General features: G+C 44.4%; 1 protein-coding gene across 1 annotated transcript in view; it reads right to left on the bottom strand.

The window, feature by feature from the left end:
- The window catches only part of LOC144508660 (syntenin-1-like), a 38,043-nt gene extending 27,524 nt beyond the window's left edge, over positions 1-10,519 (bottom strand). Inside the window, exons 1-2 of the mRNA XM_078236897.1 lie at positions 9,412-10,519; positions 7,255-7,379 (exon numbers count right to left, since the gene is read on the bottom strand). The gene's annotated coding sequence lies outside the window, so the exon portion shown is untranslated. The remainder of the gene's footprint in view (positions 1-7,254; positions 7,380-9,411) is intronic.
- Positions 10,520-13,930: the final 3,411 nt, after the last annotated feature.

The raw sequence follows: 13,930 nt of genomic DNA, 5'->3' as shown, positions 1-13,930 counted from the left end.
CTAACTAGGATTGCACAGGAATCTATACAAGTCTAGTGGCAACAAAAGCATGAGTGTGGATTTCAGTGGCAGATGTGCTGAGGTGGGGCTGAGCTGACCAATATTACAGAGAGGAACATTGGCCGTCTTAATGATGATGCAGATATTTGGCTGGAAACTCATTTCAGGGCTAAATATGAAGCCAAAGCTGCAAATTGTCTGATTCAGCCTCAGACAGTTCGGAGTGAAAAAGATTTGGTAGTTTGATAACAGAAGTCTGAGGAATGATCTGGTCGCGCTGTTTAAAGTGTTCAGAGAATTCAATAGGTTAGGTATAGAAAAACAATGACCTCTGGTGAGGGAAACGTGGACAAGTATATACAATTTTACATTTTTCTTTTATTCTAGCTGGTCAACATTTATACCTATTGTTAATTTAGGTCTTGGTGTGCAGGGGTCGGTGAGACAAACTTCAAAAGAACATAAACAAGTTGGTGAAACGGGGAGACAGTTGGCAGATAAAGTTCAATGTGGAGAAATGTGAAGTGATTCCTGTGATAGAAAGAACATAGAGAGACAATATAAGATCAGGGATACAACTCTATAGAGTGTGCAGGAGCAGAGGGACCTGGGCAGATATGTGTACAAAACATTGAACGTGGCCGGACAAGTTGACTGTGAGGTTACTAAAGAATACAGTATCCTGGGCTTTATTAATAGATTGCAAGAGCAATGAGGTTAATGCTGAACTTGTATAACACACTATTTAGACTTCAGCTAGAACGTTGTGTACAATTCTAGGCGCCACGTTGTAGGAAGGAGGCGAACATATTTGGAGAGAGTGCAGAAAGGTTTACATGAATGGCTCCAGGGATGAGAATCTTCAGTTATGAGGATAGATTGGAGATGTTGGGACTATTTTCTTTGGAGAGAAGGCTAAGAGATGATTTGATAGAACCATAGAATCCCTACAATGCAGAAGGAGGCCATTCTGCCCATCGAATCTGCATCAATTCTGGGAAGAGAATCTTACCCAGGCCCACCCCACCCTATCCACATAACCTCACACATTTACCATGGCTTATCCACTTAACCTACACATCTTGGGTCACATATAGGCAATTTAGTGTGGCCAATCCACCTAACCTGCATATCTTTGGACTGTGGGAGGAAACCAGAGCAGCCAAGCGAAGCCCACGCAAACACAGGGAGAATGTGCAAACTCTGCACAGTTACACAAGGCCGGCATAATCTCCCTATTTTTGCAATCAATTGCCTTCACAATAAATGATCCAGCTGATCTTTTCCTGCGCATCATTTTCAGATGGTCTGCAGAATAATGGAACAATTCAGAATGCGACTCCATCTCCTCCTGCGACTGGGGTATAATCCATGAGGAGCTTTTGGCCAAGGACTCAAAGCATACACACCAACTAAATCACACCTTCATAACTGAACCATGATACAACATGGCAGCTTCTAACCTCCACCTTCTAAAAATTCTTACAACAACAAAGCTGAGGCTGAATCCGAGGGAAGGATTGAAATATTTGCAATTTGTCATTGCCATCTCCCGAGATAGAAACACCCTCCAGTGAGCAAATTGCAACATAATACCCCAGGGAAACAGCACCTCACCATCTTCACAAACAACTCTTTTTTTACAGCTAGTTCAACACTGTAGAAGGGATTAACTCTCTGAACATCACAAGAAATATCTGACGCTAAAATGCCACCCCTACTACTGCCATGGGAATTCACCTCTGTTATCCTGACAGCAGATTACATCCCACCCACGGGGACATGAGGACTGTGCTGGATGAAAAATACATCACCACAAATAGCCTTGAGATGAAACATCCCGAGGTCTTGTTCATTGTGGCCGGCGACTTCAATCAGGCCAAGCTCAAGAGCGTACTACCAAGTAACCACCAACACACCTCCTGTTCCACCAGAGGCCCAAACATCTTAGACCACCGCTACACAAATATCAAACATGCCTACCACTCTAGCACCCGCCCACACTTTGGCAAATCAGACCGCAAGGCTGTGCTCCTGCTCCCAGCTTACAAGCAAAAACTGAAACAAGATAATCTGCCAAAGAAAGCCGTGCAATGTTTGTCTGAGGAATCAGATGATCTTCTATGAGACTGCTTAGAGTCAGTAGACTGGTCAGTATTTAAAAACTCTGTGACCAATCTGAACGAGTACGCCACTAAAGTAACTGACTTCATTAGTAAGTGTGCAGAAGTCTGTGTGCCAAAGAAGTAAATCCGTGTGTTTCCCAAACGGAAACCATGGATGAACTGGGATATCCATTGTTGCTGACATCCAGGTCTGAGGTGTTCAAGTCAGGCAACACTGACCGAGACAAAAAAGCCAGATACGATCTAAGGAGATCCATCAAAGATGCCAAATGACAGTACCGGACCAAGCTAGAGTCCCAGGCTAGCCACATGGACTCTTGCCAACTATGGCAAGGTTTGCAAGACATAACAGGCTACAAGATTAAGGCACCGGCTCCAATGCACCCTTCCCCGATGACCTCAATGCATTCTACGCCCGTTTTGAGCAAGAGGTTCAGTGAGAGCATGCCCTCCACCTCGGAAGCCTCGGACGAACCTGTATCCAAGGTCACCATTGCCAATGTCAGAGCAGCCTTCTCAAAAGTCAACCCATAGAAAGCGACTGTCCCAGATGGGGTACCTGGATGAGCACTCAGGTCCTGCGTGGACCAGCTGGTTGGTGTATTCGCAGACAACTTCAACCTCTCTTTACACCAATCTTGAAGCAGATAGGGACCTCGGGACCAAGCTCAGGTCCTTATCTGCTTCAAGAAGATGACCATCATCCCGGTACCAAAGAAAAGCCAGGCAGCGTGCCTTAATGACTATCATCCGGTGGCTCTAACATCCAACAATATGAATGCTTCAAAAGGTTAGTCATGGCACAAATCAATTCCTGTTTTCCAGACTACCTGGATCCACTACAATTTGCCTATTGCCACAACAGGTCCACAGCAGACGCCATCTCCCTGGTCCTACACACAACTCTGGAACACCTAGATAACAAAGACACCTATGTCAGACTCCTATTCATAGACTACAGCTCAGCCTACAACATCATTATTCCTATGAGACTCATCTCCAAACTCCGTGGCCTGGGGCTCAGCTCCACCCTCTGCAACTGGATCCTAGACTTTCTAACCCACAGGCCACAATCAGTAAGGGTAGGCAACAATACCTCCTCCACAATCACCCTCAACACCGGTGCTCCACAAGGCTGTGTTCTCAGCCCCCTACTATACTCCTTATACACCCATGACTGTGTGGCCAAATTCCCCTCCAACTCAATTTTCAAGTTTGCTGATAACACCACCGTAGTGGTTCGGATCTCAAACAATAATGAGGCAGAGAACAGGAAAGAGATAGAGAATCTGGTGAACTGGTGCGGCAACAATAATCTCTCCCTCAATGTCAACAAAACAAAGGAGATAGTCATCGACTTCAGGAAGTGTAGTGGAGGGCATGTCCCTGTCTACATCAATGGGGACAAAGTAGAAATGGTCGAGAGCTTCAGGTTTTAGGTGTCCAGATAACCAACAACCTGTCCTGGTCACCCCATGCCGACAATATAGTTAAAAAAGCTCACCAATGCCTCTACTTTCTCGGAAGACTAAGGAAATTTGGCATGTCCACTACAACTTCTACAGATGCACCATAGAAGATATTCTTTCTGGTTGTATCACAGCTTGGTATGGTTCCTGCTCTGTCTAAGACTGCAAAAAACTACAAAGGGTTGTGAATGAAGCCTAGTCCATTACGCAGACCAGCCTCCCATCCATTGACACTGTCTACACTTCCCGCTGCCTCGGCAAAGCAGCCAGCATAATCGAGGATCCCATGCACCCTGGATGGAGTTCTAGAACCATAGAAAAATTGTGGCACAGAAAAAGGCCCTCCAGCCCCTTGAGTCTGTGCTGGCCAAAAAAGAGAAAAAGAAACTAACCATTCATTTTAATCACACTTTCCAGCACCTTGTCTGCAGCCTTGCAGGTTCCAGCATTTCAAATGCAGATCCAGGTACCTTTTAAATGAGGTGAGCATTTTAGCCTTAACCACCAATTCAGAAGGTGTATTCTAGACACCCACCACCTCTGGATGAAAAAGAATGTTCTCAAGCCTCTTCCAATCCTTCTACCTTAACTCTATTCCCCCTGGTAATTGGCCCCTAAGCTGGGGGAAATAAGTCTTTCCTGTCTACACTATCTCAGCCCCACATAAGTTTGTAGACCTCAATTAGGTCACTCCTTAGCTTTTTGATTTGATTTGATTTATTATTGCCACATGTATTGGAATACAGTGACAAGTATTGTTTCTTGCGTACTATACAGAAAAGGCATACCATTCCTAGAGTACATGGGGAGAAGGAAAGAATATAATATTGCAGTTACAGATAGGGTGAAGAGAAATATCAGCTTAATGTATAATAGGTCCGTTCAAAGGTCTGATGGCAGCAGGGAAGAAGCTGTTCTCAGACCTTTGTATCTTTTTCCCAATGGAAGAAGTTGAAAGAGAGTATGCCGGGGTGCGTGGGATCCTTGATTATGGTTGGTACGTGATTTCAGACTTTTGTATCCTTTTCCTGATGAAAGAAGGTGGAAGAGAGAATGTCTGGGGTGCGTGGGCTACTTCACTGGAAACTGTTTTCCATTCACCAAAAACAACCATCAGCGATTACCCTTTGTTTCCTGTCACTGAGCCAATTTTGGATCCAACCTGCCACCTTCCCCTGTATCCCATCAGCTTTGACTTTTCTGACCAGTCTGCCATGTGGGGACCTTGTCACATGCCTCAGACAACATCCACTGCAATATCCTCATCAATCCTAGTTACCTGCTCAAAAGAAAATTGAATAAGTTGGTCAGATGATCTTCCCCTGACAAAGCCAGGCTGACTATCCTTGATCTATCCATGCCTTTCTCAGTGATAGTTTAGCTTTCTCTCCAACAATTTGCCCACCACTGAGGCAGTGGGAAGTGTAGACGGAGTTAATGGATGGGAGGCTGGTTTGCGTGTTGGACTGGGCTTCGTTTACTACCCTTTATAGTTTCTTGCAGTCTTGGTCAGAGCAGGAGCCATACCAAGCTGGAATACATTGGGAAAGGATGCTTTCCGTGGTGCATCTGTAAAAATTGGTGAGAGTTGTAGCGGACATGCCAAATTTCCTGAGCCTCCTGAGAAAGTTGGTGGGCTTTCTTAACTATAGCATTGGCGTAAAGGGACCAGGACCGGTTGTTGGTGATCTGGACACCTAGAAACTTGAAGCTCTCGACCATTTCCACTTCATCAATGTTGATGTAGACAGGGGCATGCCCTCCATTACATTTCCTGAAGTCGATGACTATCTCCTTCATTTTACTGACATTGAGGGAGAGACAATTGTCATTGCACCATTTCACCAGATTCTCTATCTCTTCCTATGTTCTACAGAATTCAACTCTAGCCTATCCAGTTTTTCCTCATAGTTCTAATTTTCAATCCCTGGCAACATTCTTAGAAATCTCCTCTGCACATTCTCCAGAGCAATTATGTCCTTCCTGTAATAGGGCGACCATAACTGTACACAAAACTCCAGCTGTGGCCTAACCAGCATTTTAGACAGTTTCAGCATTGCATCCCTGCTTTTCTATTCAATATGTCTTCCAATAAAGAAAAGCATTTCTTATGCTTTCATTACTTCCATATCCACCTGTCCTGCCACCTACAGGGAACTATGGACATGCAGTCCAAGGTCTCTCACTACCTCTATCCCTCTCAATATCTTCCTGTTTATTGAATATTCTCTTGCTTTATTTGCCCTCCCCAAATGCATTACCTCACACTTTTCTGAATTGAATTCCATATGCCACTTCTCTGTCCACTCATCCAAACCATTGCTATCATTCTGGAGAAAGTTATCCTCTTCACTATCAACTACACCAATTTTACATCAACTGCAAATTTCCCAATCATGCTTCCCTCATTAAGTCCAAATCATCAATATATACAACAAACAGGAAGGTCCCCAACACTGAACCCTGTGGAATGCCACTGGAAACTGTTTTCCATTCGCCAAAAACAACCATCAGCGATTACCCTTTGTTTCCTGTCACTGAGCCAATTTTGGATCCAACCTGCCACCTTCCCCTGTATCCCATCAGCTTTGACTTTTCTGACCAGTCTGTCATGTGGGGGACCTTGTCACATGCCTCAGACAACATCCACTGCAATATCCTCATCAATCCTCCTAGTTACCTGCTCAAAAGAAAATTGAATAAGTTGATCAGACGATCTTCCCCTGACAAAGCCAGGCTGACTATCCTTGATCTATCCATGCCTTTCTCAGTGATAGTTTAGCTTTCTCTCCAACGATTTGCCCACCACTGAAGTCAGACTGGCCCAGTTTATAATTTTCTGGCATTATGATACAGATAGCCAGGATTTCACTGGAGAAGGAACAGACCCGTGGGACCTATGCCTGTTCCTATATTACTATTGGGAATAATTCTATTTATAAACTCACACAATAGCTCATTTGTAAATGCAGTGCCTAAATCAGGAGTACCCCTGTTTGATCCTCACCTTGAGGGGGCTAATTGCCCCCACGGTGGCAGAGAGGGCATGCTGCAATTGGCCTCACCACCCACATATTGGGAAAAGAGGAGAGATCAGACTGGCTTCCTCTTCCCATCTTTTTAAATGTCTGACTTTGTCTGTGTTGACATCTGGTGAGACTTGGATAAGAATCAGATTTGCCGCTGCTCTGAATTTCGATGAGTGAGTTAGATTTTTGCAGAACTGAAAGGATGTGAAAGGGCCAAGTTTAAAGACTGGGATTGTTTAAAGAGAGAACAAGACGGTTCATGAACCAGAAGTGAAGCATTGACAACACTGCCTGTAAAGCGAGTGACGTGAGTCTGATAAACAGTGCACACCCTTAGATGTAAAGGAACCATTTAATTAACTGGGTTTCGGAGTTGGAACTCGCGGGGGGGGGGGGGGGGGGGCGGTTATGCAGCTAGATTCCCTGTAGCTGCTCATTTTTGTATTTTTAGAAAAAAAACTTCGTACCACAACCTTGTTGTTAAACGCTCAACTTATTAGTTTAAATATTATTCAATATTTAAAGAAAACAGGGCAGCAATGCAGATCCAGAAAGGAGAAGGAAACTAAAATCACGGCCAGAAGGAAACAAAAAGAAACTTGGTCAAAGAGATGGGAAAAGTGAACTCACCTCAGAGAATGTAGGTGAAATAATGAAGAACACACACACGAGCTCTGGTCTGACGCTCCCACTCTCAGAGTTCAGCAAAGCCAAGAGGAATGCTTGCAAATGTCACAGGCGGATCCTCAAAAAAACTGCGAGGAGGAAGCAGGAAGAGATCGACTGAAAAACAGATCCTGGGATTGGTTAGGGTGGATTCTCGGCCACTCATGCATTCGGAATGTGCCTGTAAGAGTCGAGGAACCTCCAATCCTCAGTGAAATTGGGATCTAGGGAAGAGGGTTCATTTAAAACCCTTCTGTGAGTTACAGAAACCATTCCCATCCATGGCCAGTCAGCTTTGGGCGAGTGAGTGACATTCACCCTTAGAGATAAAAAAAACAAGCCTTTTAATATTGTCGTCGGTTTGTTTGACATTGACGCTGTAAACTAGAGTGGCCAACTCTGGACCCACTGCTGAAGCTTTGATCACTGACCCCACCCCTTTCCCAAGATGTCTTTTAAACTGATAAGTGTAAGAGAATTAAGAAAAACATGTCATTTTAAAACGCTTATGACTTTTGGTTTATTTCATTCTTTCTCAGGATGTGAAAGTTTCAGACAAAGCCAACATTTATTGCCCAATTGGCCCTTGAACGTGAGAAATATGAGCAGGAATAGGCCATTTAGTTCTTAGTGTCTGCTCATTATTCAATAAGGTCATGGCTGACCTGATTATGCTCCTAACTCCACTTTCCTGCTTAAACCCCCATAAGCCTTGGATATCAAAAGTGAAGGTTATCCAAGACTACAACGGATCTTGATCAACTGGGCCAGTGGGCCGAGGAATGGCAGATGGAGTTTAATTCAGGGCAGCAGGGTGACACAGTAGTTAGCATTGCTGCCTCACCTCCAGGGACATGGGTTTTGAGTCCCAGCTTGGGTCACTATCTGTGTGGAGTTTGTACGTTCTCCTTGTGTCTGCGTGGGTTTCCTCCGGGTGCTCCGGTTTCCTCCCACAGTCCAAAGATGTGTGGGTTACATGCATTGACCATGCTAAATTGCCCCTGCTAAATTGCCCCTTACTGTCCCAGGATGCATAGGTTAGAGGGATTAGCGGGGTAAATATGTGGGGTTATGGGGATAGGGCCTGGGTGGGATTGTTGTTGGTACAGACCTGATGGGCTGAATGGCCTCCTTCTGCACTGAAGGGTTTCTATGAAACTGTAGCCCCAACCACATTGAAGGAGAAGGCTAGCAGATATATACCAGGGGATGTTGCATTTTGGTAAGACAAACCAAGGCACGACTTGCAGTTAATGGTAGGGCCCAGGGGAGTTGTTGAGCAGAGAGACCTAGGATGCAAGTACATAGTTCCTTGAAACTGGCGTCTCGAGTAGACAAGGTGGTGAAGAAGGTGTTCGGCACACTTGCCTTCATCAGTCAGAGCACTGAGTACAGGAGTTGGAACGTTATGTTACAGCTGTACAAGACATTGGTAGGGCCACATTTGGAGTACTGCATATAATTTTGATCACGCTGCTATCGGATAGATATTATTAAACTGGAAAGGGTGCAATAAAGATTTACAAGGATGTTACCAGGACTGGAAGGTTTGAATTATAAAGAGAGACTGGATAGGCTGGGACTTCTTTCCCTAGAGTGTAGGAGGATGAGGGGTGACTTCTAGAGGTTTATAAAATCATGAAGGGTATAGATAAGGTGAATAGCCAAGGTATTTACCCCCGGATAGGGGAGTTGAAAACTAGATTTAAGGTGAGAGGGGAAAGATTTAAAAGGGGCATGAGGGTTAACTTTTTCATACAAAGGGTGGTGCGTGTATGGAATGAGCTGCCAGAGGAGGCGGGTACAATTACATTTAAAAGACATTTGGACAGGTACATGGATAGGAAAGGTTTAGAGGGATATGGGCCAAATGCAGGCATATGAAACTAGTTCAGTTTAAGAACCTGGTTGGCATGGATGAGTTGGGCCAAAGGGACTGTTTCCGTGCTCTATAACTCTGTGACTCTAAGCAGCTACTGGGGGAACATGGTGATTGTGGGAGGGGCAGGGGTGGGAGGAACCTAGTGTTGTGAAAGGCCAAGGTGACTGAGTGAGAGAAAGGATTGGGAATGCAAGGGGTGTGCAACGGGGTCTAGTGGGAGACCTGGGTGGTTCACATACCCCTGGCTGAACGAAGATCATTCATCTTCTGACACTGCTGCCCTCTCCTCTTCTGCATTGTGTTTGCACTGACCAGGGCTGCCGCTCCATTCTTGGCAGGAATGGTGACCCTGCTGGAAGGCCGTCTCCTGCATCCCAGGTAAAGTGTTTCCCACCTCTGCTCCCCTCCATCCAGCATCGTGGTAAGGGCCCCCTCTGAAAAGGGTTGTGCGGGCTTCTTAGCTGCCATCTTCTGCAGTCATTGTGGAACAAGTGCTGGGAAGCCGTGTATACGGAGCTTCCCGGTGACTGCAACAGTTAAGTTGTTGCGAGACAGGTGAATCACATGGAACATATTCATAGGCATAAAGATTATTACTAATAAGGCATAAGATTTGGTCTGGAAACACGCTGGCAGCATTGGCGGGAAACACTGTTTTTCGCATAGGAACCAACATTCGTCATTTTTTGGTAGGATTTCACCCCTAGTTCATAGAAGTTTACTGTACAAAAGGTGGCCTTTCGGCCCATTGGCTGGTGGGGCTGGAGAGGAACCTGTAGTGGGAAAGGAAGGGTACAGTTGTGATTCATGTAGGTATGAATAACAGACAAGATTAGGAAAGAGGTTTTGCATCGTATGAACAACTAAGAAGCTAAATTAAAAAGCAGAACATCTGGATTATTACCCCTGACCCAAGATCAAATTACTGGTGGGCTAATGAGATCAGGGAGTTAACTGGTTTGAAAACTGGTGTGGGAGAGGTGGGTTTTAGTTCATGGGGCACTGCCAACAGTACTGGGAAATGTGGGAGCTGTAGAGATGGAACAGGTTTCACCTGAACCATATTGGGACCAGTGTTCAGGCGAGTCATATAACTAGGGTGGCAGACGGCTTTAAACTAAATAGTAGGGATGAGAGATGATGTGGCAAATTAAAGGGATAGAACAAGACAAGAGAGTAAAGTAACAATGTGTGATGTTAATCAGAGATAGCAGGAGTGGATAGAATATACAAACCTAAGAGAACACCAGCAGATAAAGCCAGAGTTTGCAAAAATAAAGAGGCAGTCATTGAATATATTCAAGGTTGAGTTGGATAGGCTCTTGAATGACAAAGGAATTAAGCGTTATGGGGAGTAGGCAGGAAAGTGTAGTTGAGGCCAAAATCAACCCTGTACGGAGGGGTCCTCTCTCTTAACATCGGGGACCTGGGGTGTTGCACACAGCATTCCCATACAACCGACGGTTGCACCAGTTCATGGACTCCCTAGAAACCTGCCCTTTTTGTGATTGTGTGGAATCCGTGGATCACATTTATATCATTTTAGGCTGTACACCCTATTTAGTTTCTTAAAAAAACTTTTACTTCCACCCACGCTCCTGATCTACAGGCACCTGGTGCGGAGAACGAAGAGGATCTCCCCGTCAACCTGTTGCTAGGCCTGGCCAAACTCACCATCAACAGGTCCAGGCAGCAGGTGATCAAGAGGGTCAAATGGCTTAACTGTCTGCCCCTCTACCATGGATATGTTTGTGGCTGGCTGTCCCTGGAGTGTTTATGGGTACCATCAAGGCCTTCCATGCCCCTTGGGCACCGCAGGGACTCGGGTGTGTTCTCGACCCTCTGAACCACATTTTGATTGAATGTTTTAAGTTTCATTTGTAATTTGTTTTGGGTGGTCCCTCTTCATGGGGCTGCCCTTCCTGCTTTGTCTTTCGTTTAATTGTTTTACACAAAGAGCGAGGCCACAATCAGATCAGCCGTGATCTTATCAAATGGTGCAGCAGGCTCAAGGGGCTGAATGGCCTGTTCCTGCTCCCAATTCTTGTGTTCCTCTTTCCATTTGTTACGACCAGCCTCAGGTGAGGTTCCCCAAAGGTTGTTGATCTGGGTAAGACCCCTCAAATGGTCACCATCCAGCTGGGATACCCCAAATTGTCACAAATATGGGTGAGGAGGGATGACTGGCTCCCTTTCTTCATTCAACCCACCCTCTGCTGGTAGCAGCAAGGTTGAATCTAACAAGGTTCCCTTTCCCTTTATCCAGACAATAATTATGTTTAAAAAGGAGGCAATTCAACTCGGCTTTCTTGAGTTTAGAGTAAGTTCATTAACAACTAAAAAGGTAAGGAGAAATCATAAAACACATGCATCTACATTCATAGATTAGAAATAAGAATGGAGTCCAATAGTATGTAAATATAAAACGTTCAATGGAACAGGCCTTGATTTATGAATAGTATATGAAGTGTTGCAGCCATTATGAATTGTTTCCAGTATGGTTGACTTCTGCTGACGAACAGTTGATTCTTCGATTCCGTGGTCTGTGGCTTGGTAGATACTTTAGTTCTTTTTCTAGCTCCAATCCATTTTTGTTGGCTGTGTGACTTCCAGAGTCAGAGAGGGGGCAGAATTTTCCCATCCCACCTGCCATGGGAATCGTAGCGGGCAGGGGGCGGATCATGCAAATGTCGGTTGACTTTGGACAGCATTTTCTGGCCTTGGGGTGAGCGCAGCTGGAAAATCCTGCCCAGAGTTTGTAGATTTTCCTGCAAAAGATGTTTATTTCCTTTTTCCAGGGGAACAGCTTCTGGTACTAAATCACACCTTCAGTGTGTACTTCCAGCTGCTTTACCTCACAGCACACACACTCACACACACACAAACATACAGGCAGGCAGGTATACAAGCAAGCACTGGGTAGCTCTTTCAGCTAGTTTTTTAAAACTCCTTTTTTTACATATTCCAAGAGGAAACTGGAATACACTAGTCAGTCTTGGCAGTCTCTTCGAGATGGGATTGTAATTATATTCCTTTGTCTTTACCAGAGATATAGAACATAGAACATTACAGCACAGAACAGGCCCTTCGGCCCACGATGTTGTGCCAACCTTCATCTGAAACCAAGATCAAGCTATCCCACTCCCTACCATCCTGGTGTGCTCCATGTGCCTATCCAATAACCGCTTAAATGTTCCTAAAGTGTCTGACTCCACTATCACTGCAGGCAGTCCATTCCACACCCCAACCACTCTCTGCGTGAAGAACCTACCTCTGATATCCTTCCTATATCTCCCACCATGAACCCTATAGTTATGCCCCCTTGTAATAGCTCCATCCACCCGAGGAAATAGTCTTTGAACGTTCACTCGATCTATCCCCTTCATCATTTTATAAACCTCTATTAAGTCTTTGGATGCTTTTAGCAATACCTTGTCTGGAAACACAGGGAAGAGTTCCATTCTCCCTCAGAGAAAGATCCTGTAAAATTCCTGTAAATGGCCAATTGTACATTCTCAACCATCTTTGTGGTTTTTGTCCATTTAAAAAAATAAAACTCAGGGTTTTTTAACAGTACAATAGATCTGTGTATACTGCCATGTTGTTTCTCTATCATTTAACACTTGAAAGAGGTATATGTGAACAAGTTCCACTATAAACTCAAGGGGCAAGCAATGCAACAGTTTCCACACCTTGTTTTCTCACTCCTGTAAATGCAAGCTTTAAAATCAGGTAACCAAGAGAAAACGCTGGAAAATCTCAGCGGGTCTGGCAGCATCTGTAAGGAAAGAAAAAGAGCTGACATTTCGAGTCCAGATAACCCTTTGTCACAAAGGGTCATTTGGTTTCGAAACGTCAGCTCTTTTCTCTCCTTAAAGGTGCCGCCAGATCTGCTGAGATTTTCCAGCCTTTTCTTTTGGTTTCAGGTTCCAGCATCCACAGTAATTTGCTTTTATTTAAAATCAGGTACCTGTAATTGCTACACTTCCATTCCTGTTCTTCTTTCATTCTTTCTATTTTTTCCCTGCTTCTTCACTACCTCCTGTTTACTCTTCGTTGTTTACTTTCTTTCCCTTGTTTCACATCCTTTGTGCTATGCAGTGCCAGATAACTTACATTTTACAGGATTTGTAGACTTGTTTGCAAAGATTCACAAGAAACAAGACTGCTTCTCTGGAGACTGAATTCTCACTGGGAATGCAAGAAATCGAACTAGAAATTTAAAACTGTATCAACTCATTCAAAATGCCCCCGCCTTTCAGGACTTCAGCACATATCAGTTTGACTTCACTGCGGTACTAAGGGAATGCTGCTCTGTTAGTGATACATTCCTAATGAGATATTAAACCAAGCTGGATCTTCCTGTTTTTGCAGATGTACAAGGTCCAGTGGCACTACTCGAAGGGTTCATGTCGCATCACTTAACCAATGACTTGCATTTATATAGTACCTTTTACACAGTAAAACATCGCAAAGATGTCGAGTAAAAAGTGAAACCAAATAAAATGAAGGCTGATCAAAAACATATTCAAACAGGTAGATTACAATGTGCATCTTGAGGAAAGAGAGCGGAAGAAGTGGTGAGGTTTAGCGAGCTGAAGCCCTAGCCACTGATGGTGAGATAATGAAAGCTGGTCGAACTAACATCGCCACAACAGGTTATCTGCTCATTTACCTCATTGTTGTTTCTAGCACTTTGCTATGCACAGAATGGTATTATGTTCACCTACAAAATAAACAGCTGCATGTTAAAAATGC

The sequence above is a fragment of the Mustelus asterias genome, chromosome 20 (genome assembly GCF_964213995.1).
Source record: "Mustelus asterias chromosome 20, sMusAst1.hap1.1, whole genome shotgun sequence".
In the NCBI taxonomy this organism is placed as follows: domain Eukaryota; kingdom Metazoa; phylum Chordata; class Chondrichthyes; order Carcharhiniformes; family Triakidae; genus Mustelus; species Mustelus asterias.
Note: the sequence above shows the minus strand (reverse complement) of the source record. Positions and strands in the feature narration are given on the sequence as shown.